Raw genomic sequence first — 7,766 nt, forward strand, 5'->3', positions numbered from 1 at the left:
GTGACTGATAGAAACAGAAGAGAAGACTGACTGGACTCTTAACCCATTGCAGGGTGTAAATTAAAGGCTGTCTTTGACCATTTTAACTTAGTCCAGACGTTTTACACAATTATTGTGTCAACAGGGTAGTAGAATAAAAGGAGCTTGCTTCCTTCTCCACAGGATTTTTTTCTTACCATCTCTGACATCTCTGAGGGTGAGAACGGGGGAGGGAGAGAGAAACAGAGAGAGAGAGAGAGAGAGGAAAAGAGAGATGTATGGAGTATTTATTCAAGGTTATATACCTTGAATTTAATTCAAACTACTTTGTTAGTTTGGAAAATTAATCTGAAAAGGAATGTAAGTCACGTGTTTGTTTAAAGCACCCCTATGTTAACTGATCTAGAAATCTTCAGTTGGCAATAATACATTATGAATTTAGAGGCAGAAAACAAAAGTTCCCTTTGTCGTTACCAGAGAAATGGAGTTGTATCTTGGAAGGTGACACTAACAAACAAACAAAAAAAAGCTTTTTGGAAATGATGGTTTGATCATTCTCACTTAAGAGTTGTTAAGATAAACTAAATTACAAGCTAAAGACATAATTGACATTATCTTGTTGTATTTTCAGTTTTTTGGGTTGCCTTCCTGGGCTGATGTTTAAAGGATTAGAATGAAGCTTACCTTCTATGTGTTTTTGAAACTTCCCACAGATCAGCCTCTGAGAAAAAAATGCACCAGTGTATCATGTTTCTAACACTTAGAGATCTAATTGGGATATTGTTCTGTACATGCTGTTAGACACTGTAGTGACAAGAAGAGTCCTAGCCCACATTGGCCAGGAGCCAATACATACCTTCTCCGAACAAAGTGCAGGATAATTAAAGAGCAACTACCAAAAGAGCACCACAGAGCCTGCACAAAAATAGCCATCAATAAAGTGCAGGAGAGCCAGCTCCTTGGGAACGTTCGACACTCCTTCCTACATTCACTTTGCTTTTCAAATACAGTTCATCAGAGCTATTTTTTTCCTCTCTGATTGACTATTTTATAAGAAGTTCTAAATTTTTTAAAAAATTAAATATGTCCCTCTATTATCTATGCAAAATTACCTGAAGAGCACCATTAGGACATTTCAATGTAAATTTCATAATATGTAAGGGAACTAAGACATTTATAAGCTTCTTTTCAGTTACAAATGGAGAACTAAGAACTAAAAATGCACAGGGTATTTTTACATCAGTCACAATTTCTATTCAAACAACCTATCTAAATGTGCACAAGCCTTTCATGCAGAGCCACTCACTGTCCTTGCATAGCAGGTTCTGCAAGAAACTCAGGAAGGCACTGGGATTGTATAAAACTGCAACATGACCGCAGTAAGCTCGGTTACCTTTCCAGGAGAACCATTTAAAAAATTGTTTTTCAATTCTTTTTTTAAAAACAAAAAAATTTCGTACAACTCATGAGGAACTGGGAACTTCTGAGTAGCTGGTTCTTACAGTGACTCTAAAGGATTTACACCAGAACTTCCCAACACCACTAGGTGAAACAATGCATATAAATCCTTTCCACAGTGATGGGAAATGGGATCCTTAGAAAGCTCCGTCTCTATTCAAAGAAACCTGCCAATTTTTTACTCTTAAAATATGATTCCATCCACAGGGCAACTTCAAAATGGTTTCTCCACATTTCTTTAGATCCTGTATAAATCAAGTGCTGTTCGGCAGATACCATGTATAAATCATCCATATTTTAGCCCCTCTCTTTTTATAGAATGCATTTGCAAAATCAATTTTTGATTCTGCAGAGCTCCTTTTACCGGCTTAAACTAAAGATGGCTTGCTTTTTTATGTTGCTTTGCCTTTTTTTAAGTGACCCTCAGAAAACACAATGAAAATCTAAGCTCAGCGCACAATTGTCTGGCAAGGTCAAATGGAGAGTTATAACAAAGAGGCATCTATTTATTTATACATGTTGCTGTGTGCTGAGGAGTTAGCCTCAACACATTCAAGTTTTTAAATCATAGAACTTGCTTTCAAATCAACTTCCTCAGGACGGCTGAAGGATTCAAGTCAATAGATAGTCTGATGTTGCTTTTTTAAAAAATTAAATCTCTATAAGGTCACTTAATGATATTGTTAGGATGCTTGATGCAGCCCCAGGTAGAAGGGTGTCTGCAAAGCATAAAGAATGAGCTGCTCTCCTTCTGCCACAGTCTCTGCTGATTTACAATCACTTTGTGTTTGATGTTGGACAGGATAATTTCATCAGTCTCCAACCCTTGTGATCACGTCCCAAAATGACTCGTCAGGTGAAGCCCCGGCAGAAGATTGCTTGTCACCTGTAGGAAGTAGCTGTCTGCTCTGAGTACTCTTTCCTCATAAATGTAATCATCTGTTAGTTATTCATTGAGCTATACTTCACGGGCTCGATGGAGTGGTGAGGGCAAGAGACCAACTCCTCACTGGGAAAATGCTTAGAAACAATGTTGATGCTCATTGTGTTTGTCTTTCTTCTCATTCTCATCTCGCACACAGGAGGAAGAAATATGCATCTGGGTTCATTTTTGAATGTTACTATGGAAAACATCCATTTAAGCTCATTTAAGAATTTCTTTTTTAATTAAAAAATATTTACAGTTGCAGAAACAGACTTAAAGATGGTGGGTAATGTGCCAAAGGTCACATAGCTCGTCAGGTTTACCTTCTTCCTTCATGAGGATTACTGATGTTTTATTGAAACCCAGTCTTCATGGTGTTCCTATGTGTTCAGGCTAAGCTCCAGGAATTTTCACTAATTTGTGAGAAAGTGTTTTTCCAAATGGCTGGCTGAACTTTGTTATGACTCATTTCCCATTGGTGAAGGTACAATTTATTTATACTTTTGTAATGGATGTGTCTATCTTATGCCTATCCCAGATTTGTTTTTAAGAAGAACACAACCCATTTGATTTCCCAGTTTCACAGCTGGAGAAGAATTTGCCTCAGAATAAATTGTATCTTGAATCTCACCCAAATCTGATAAGACTTTGGACTTAAGATTTTTGAGTTGATGCTGGAACAGGTGAAGACTTTGGGGGCTGTTCAGGTGGAAGGAATGTATTCTGAACGTGAGAAGTACACACATTTGGAGATATAAGGGGTGGAATGCTATAGACTGAATGTTTGTATTCTCCCAAAATTCATATGTTGAAATCCTAGCCCCCAATGTGAGGATATGAAGGGGTAGGGCCTCTGGGAGGTAAGCATTCTAGAATAGAGCCCTCATGAATAGTATTCATATTCTTACAAAAGAGACTCCAGAAAACTTCATCATCCCCTCTGCCATGTGAGGACTCTGTCTATGAATTTGGAAGTAGGCACTCACCAGACACTGCATCTGCTGGCACCTTGACCTTGGACTTCCCAGCCTCCAGAACTTTGAGAAATCAATTTCTGTTATTTATAAGCCACCCAGTCTTTGCTATTAACTTTGTAGCAACCTACATAGTCTAAGATAAAGCATTAAATAAAGGAAACCTATTATAGGTTTTGTTTTGCTTTTTAAAGAATTTTTTAGCTGTATAAATAAATATATGTAAATAATAATGGTATAAAGTATTTAAGGTATGCTGGGTACCTATTGTAAGCATTTTATGTATATTAACCACTTAACCTTTATTCATTCTGATGAGTTCTAATATTTTCATTTTACAGGCAAAGAAATAAACTTAGAAATGGTAATTTGCCAAATGTCAAATAGTTTATCATATCTGCATGATTTTCTTTATTTCTAACTAATTAGCAGCAAATCATTATTTCAATCAGGTGACACAGTTGCCTGTCTTACACTTTTAAGTTTAATCTAAAATAAAATAATTTATATACGTATTTAGGCATCATGGTTTATCCAATACAATTCTCAGCTACCTCATTCATTCATTCATTCATCTAACATCTATTAAGTGCTTTCTGCGTGTCAGGCACCAGGGATACAGAGGTGAACAAAGTAAGTGTAACCCTTGCCCTTGGTGGGGTGGAAGGCTCATAGTCAATAGTATAAATTATGCAAGTAATAGTACAAATTATGCAAATGATTGTATGATCACTGCCTATAAGGACTTCAAAGAAGAAATCAAGGGACAGTGAGTGTGTTTAGTCAGAGTGGCTGAAGCAAACCTCCAGAGGATGTGCCTCGTTGGTTGGTCTATAGAGGATAGGATGTCTATCTTCCCAAATGGCACAGGGACTCCCAGGGACTCACTATGCAACAGATCCATTCACCCAACACATCTGTTGTCCCAAATCACTGCACAGTTTCTCTTCTCCCTATCATAGAATGATTTGGCAGAGAGGCTCCTGGGACTTCAGCAGGGTAGTTGCCTTGGCATTTTAGTAAGGGAGGAGAGCAGAGCCTGAGACGGACAGTGAGCTGAGGGTTGTGTTCAGCAATCCCAACCGGGATGTTGAGGGTGGGTGGACATGAACTCAAGCTTTACTTGGATAAGTCAGTCTTTTTTATCTTAGGGGTGGTGGATGGGACACAGGTACAGTAGATTCAGACCAGTGGCCATGCTTAAAGTTAGGATTCTTAGTAGGTCTAAAGCAAGATATTAAACAGTTGGGTAGGTCCCCATAAGTTCTCATCCAGTTGATTCAGGGTCCTGAGAAGCATTCTAGGTCAAGGCATGATCCCAGGAGCAGATCTTCAGGAGTATTCAAGATATAGTCGGAATCTCATTGGTTGCCTTGAGGGGGATTAGATCAGGGTCTGGGAAGGGGCTAAGCATGCAGTTTAGAAGCTGCAGTGAGAAGACCTAAGCATATCAGGTTCCAGAGCTATTATCTATTGCTGTGCTTAAAATAAACTTTGTCAATGCATGTAGGTTGATCCTTCTACTTTGATGAGCTTGACCACAACATTCTTTTCATCCTTTGTTTTGTATTAATAATTGAATTCCCAAGCACAAATTTGCTTTCTAGATATCAGCAAATACATCTTCATCAGGGACCCCAGCACTGCAGGCCCTTTGTTAGCACTTTACCCAAACTCATTACAAAGAAGTAAAAGGTGGGCCAGGTGCAGTGTCTCATGCCTGTAATCCCAGCACTTTGGGAGGCTGAGGCGGGTGAATCATGAGGTCAGGAGTTCGAGATCAGCCTGGCCAAGATGGTGAAATCCCATCTCTACTAAAAAATATAAAAATATAGCCAGGCGTGGTGGCAGACACCTGTAATCCCAGCTATTCAGCAGGCTGAGGCAGGAGAATCACTTGAACCTGGGAGGCAGAGGTTGCAGTGAGCCAAGTTGGCGCTACTGCACTCCAGCCTGGGTGACAGAGCAAGACTGTCTCAAAAAAAAAAAAAGTAAAAGTAAAAGGTGTCTGCTTCTCATCAGTGAGGTATTTTGATATTCTCTGCAGGAAGAAAGACTTTTTTTGCTTAAAACAATGTAAGGGAAGGTATTAGCAGATTTTCTGCTGCTATAATAGAATACCCAAAACTGAGTAATTTATAAACAATAGAGTTTTATTTGGCTCATGGCTCTGGAGGCTTGGGAAGTACAAGAGCATGGCATCAGCATCTGACAGGGCCATCCCATGGAGGAAGAGAAAGCAGGCGCATGAGACAGAGAAAACAGGGATGAACTCCCAAGATATCTAACCCATTCCCTCGACAGTGGCAGTTATCAACTCCTGAAAGTCCCACCTCTTCATTGCCACAATGGCAATTAAATTTCAACATGAATTTTGGAGGGGACATTCAAACCATAGCAGGCAATAAATGCAGTTAATAATTGTAATGAAGTAAAAGTGACATGTAACTTTATTAGCCAGCGTTCTCCAGAGAAACAGAATCAATAGAGTCTGTGCGTGAATGCATGCATGTGTGAGAGGGAGAGAGAGAGGAAGGGAGAAAGAGAGAGGTTTATATTAAAAAATTTGCTCATTTGCTCATAGAATTGTAGGGGCTAGCAAGTCCTATAGGTAACCTATAGGCTATTCTAGTTCCTGTAACTCATACTTTCCAAATTCCTGTTTCTTTTTTTCTTCCTTGTTAAAGCATATTCTTTTTTTATTTTTTTTGGCAAGAAAGGATCTTTCTCCCAGGCAGAAGACTTAAAAAATGGCAAAGCAATGACATTTAGACATAGTAGGTTCTCAAAAACTTTTTGTTAATACATAATAAATACACATATTTTTGGAGTACATGTGATAATTTGATACATTCATATAAAGCATAAAGATCAAATCAGGGTCATAGGAATATCCATTATCTTAAATATTTATCTCAGCAATATTTAATTACAAAAATGAATGAATGGATGAATGAAACAAAATATGTACCTCCTCTTAAATATAATATAAAGTGCCAGAATTGGAAAACTGATGTTCTCCTCTTCTGTAATATGCAGACTGAATAAATAGAAAGTCCCTCTGTTATGGAAGTCTCATGAATGTGAGAATAAATTTATCTTTCTGCCAGCTAGGATAGGGCTATTATCCAGATTATGCCTTCCTGGCAGAGCCTATTCAACATCTACATAGAGTCATTGGTGTTCAAAAGAAAAGGAATTGACCCTTTAAAAAGTACACCATAAAAAATAGACTGGTTGGCTATGAAGCTGCCTGCAAAAGGCTACAATTATAGTGCTAGATAAATAATACCTTATACTATAGGGGTGGGGGTGAGGGCAAGGGTAGACAATGGGGAGAGGAGAAACAATGGAAGAAGCAAGGAAAAGTCTTGTTTTATAAGCCAGGGTAGCAAAAGGGAAGGTGAAGACAAGAAGAGACATGGCACTCCTTCCCAAAAGGTCAATTTACTAAAAAACAAAATAAATTAAAATTGGTAGAGCTATAGGAAAATCTTTTTATAGTAAAACAATTATACCTATATTAACATAGAATATAGTATTTACATAAATCTTTGAGTAAAATATTAGTTTTGTAGAAAATTATGACTGTGATGAGTGTTGTTTCAAGGTTCTAAAAACAGCAGCAGCTACTGGTTGAGTGCTGCATGAGGTGGTATCTCATCCAATCATCCAAGCCCCAGAAGGAATTTATGAGGTTGAAACTCCTATTGTCTTTTTGAGGATGAAGCAGCCAAGGCATGGCACAGTTCATTGACTTGCCCCTGTTTACATAGCTGATAAGTGGAGGGCCCAGCCCACGTGTTCTAATCCAAAGCCAGGCTCTTAACAACCACCTTATCTTATTTCTCATTCCCAGACCCCTGTGGCCCCATTCTCATCTTCTACCATTGAGGGTGCTCTACTAGAAGAGTTGGAGGAGAATCTAAATTTGATCACCTCACCAGAATCTTAATGACTCCACTAATTGGCGCTGGTTAGTAAGGAAATGTTATTATGAGTCAGACAGAAATAAGCCACTGGGGAAAGAGATGGCTTTGTTTGGTTTTCCTTTCTAAGCATGTAAAAGAAAACCAAAAAACATGTAAAAAGGAATTGACAATTCCAAGATTGATGTGTTTTTTCTTGTTAAGGCTAAATATGAAAAATTAAGCAAACAGCAATAACCTTTTAAGTGCTGTGATTCCAGAATATGAGTAGAAAACCTGGTTTTTGATTTATTTTTTTCTTCTAAGTAAGGGAGTTATGACATAATTGCAAAATGTATTATAATGTAAGAGTAATGAGCCGGGCGCGGTGGCTCAAGCCTGTAATCCCAGCACGTTGGGAGGCCGAGGCGGGTGGATCACAAGGTCAAGAGATCGAGACCATCCTGGTCAACATGGTGAAACCCCGTCTCTACTAAAAATACAAAAAATCAGCTGGGCATG

This window comes from Cebus imitator, unplaced genomic scaffold, assembly GCF_001604975.1.
Source record: "Cebus imitator isolate Cc_AM_T3 unplaced genomic scaffold, Cebus_imitator-1.0 Scaffold45, whole genome shotgun sequence".
In the NCBI taxonomy this organism is placed as follows: Eukaryota; Metazoa; Chordata; class Mammalia; order Primates; family Cebidae; genus Cebus; species Cebus imitator.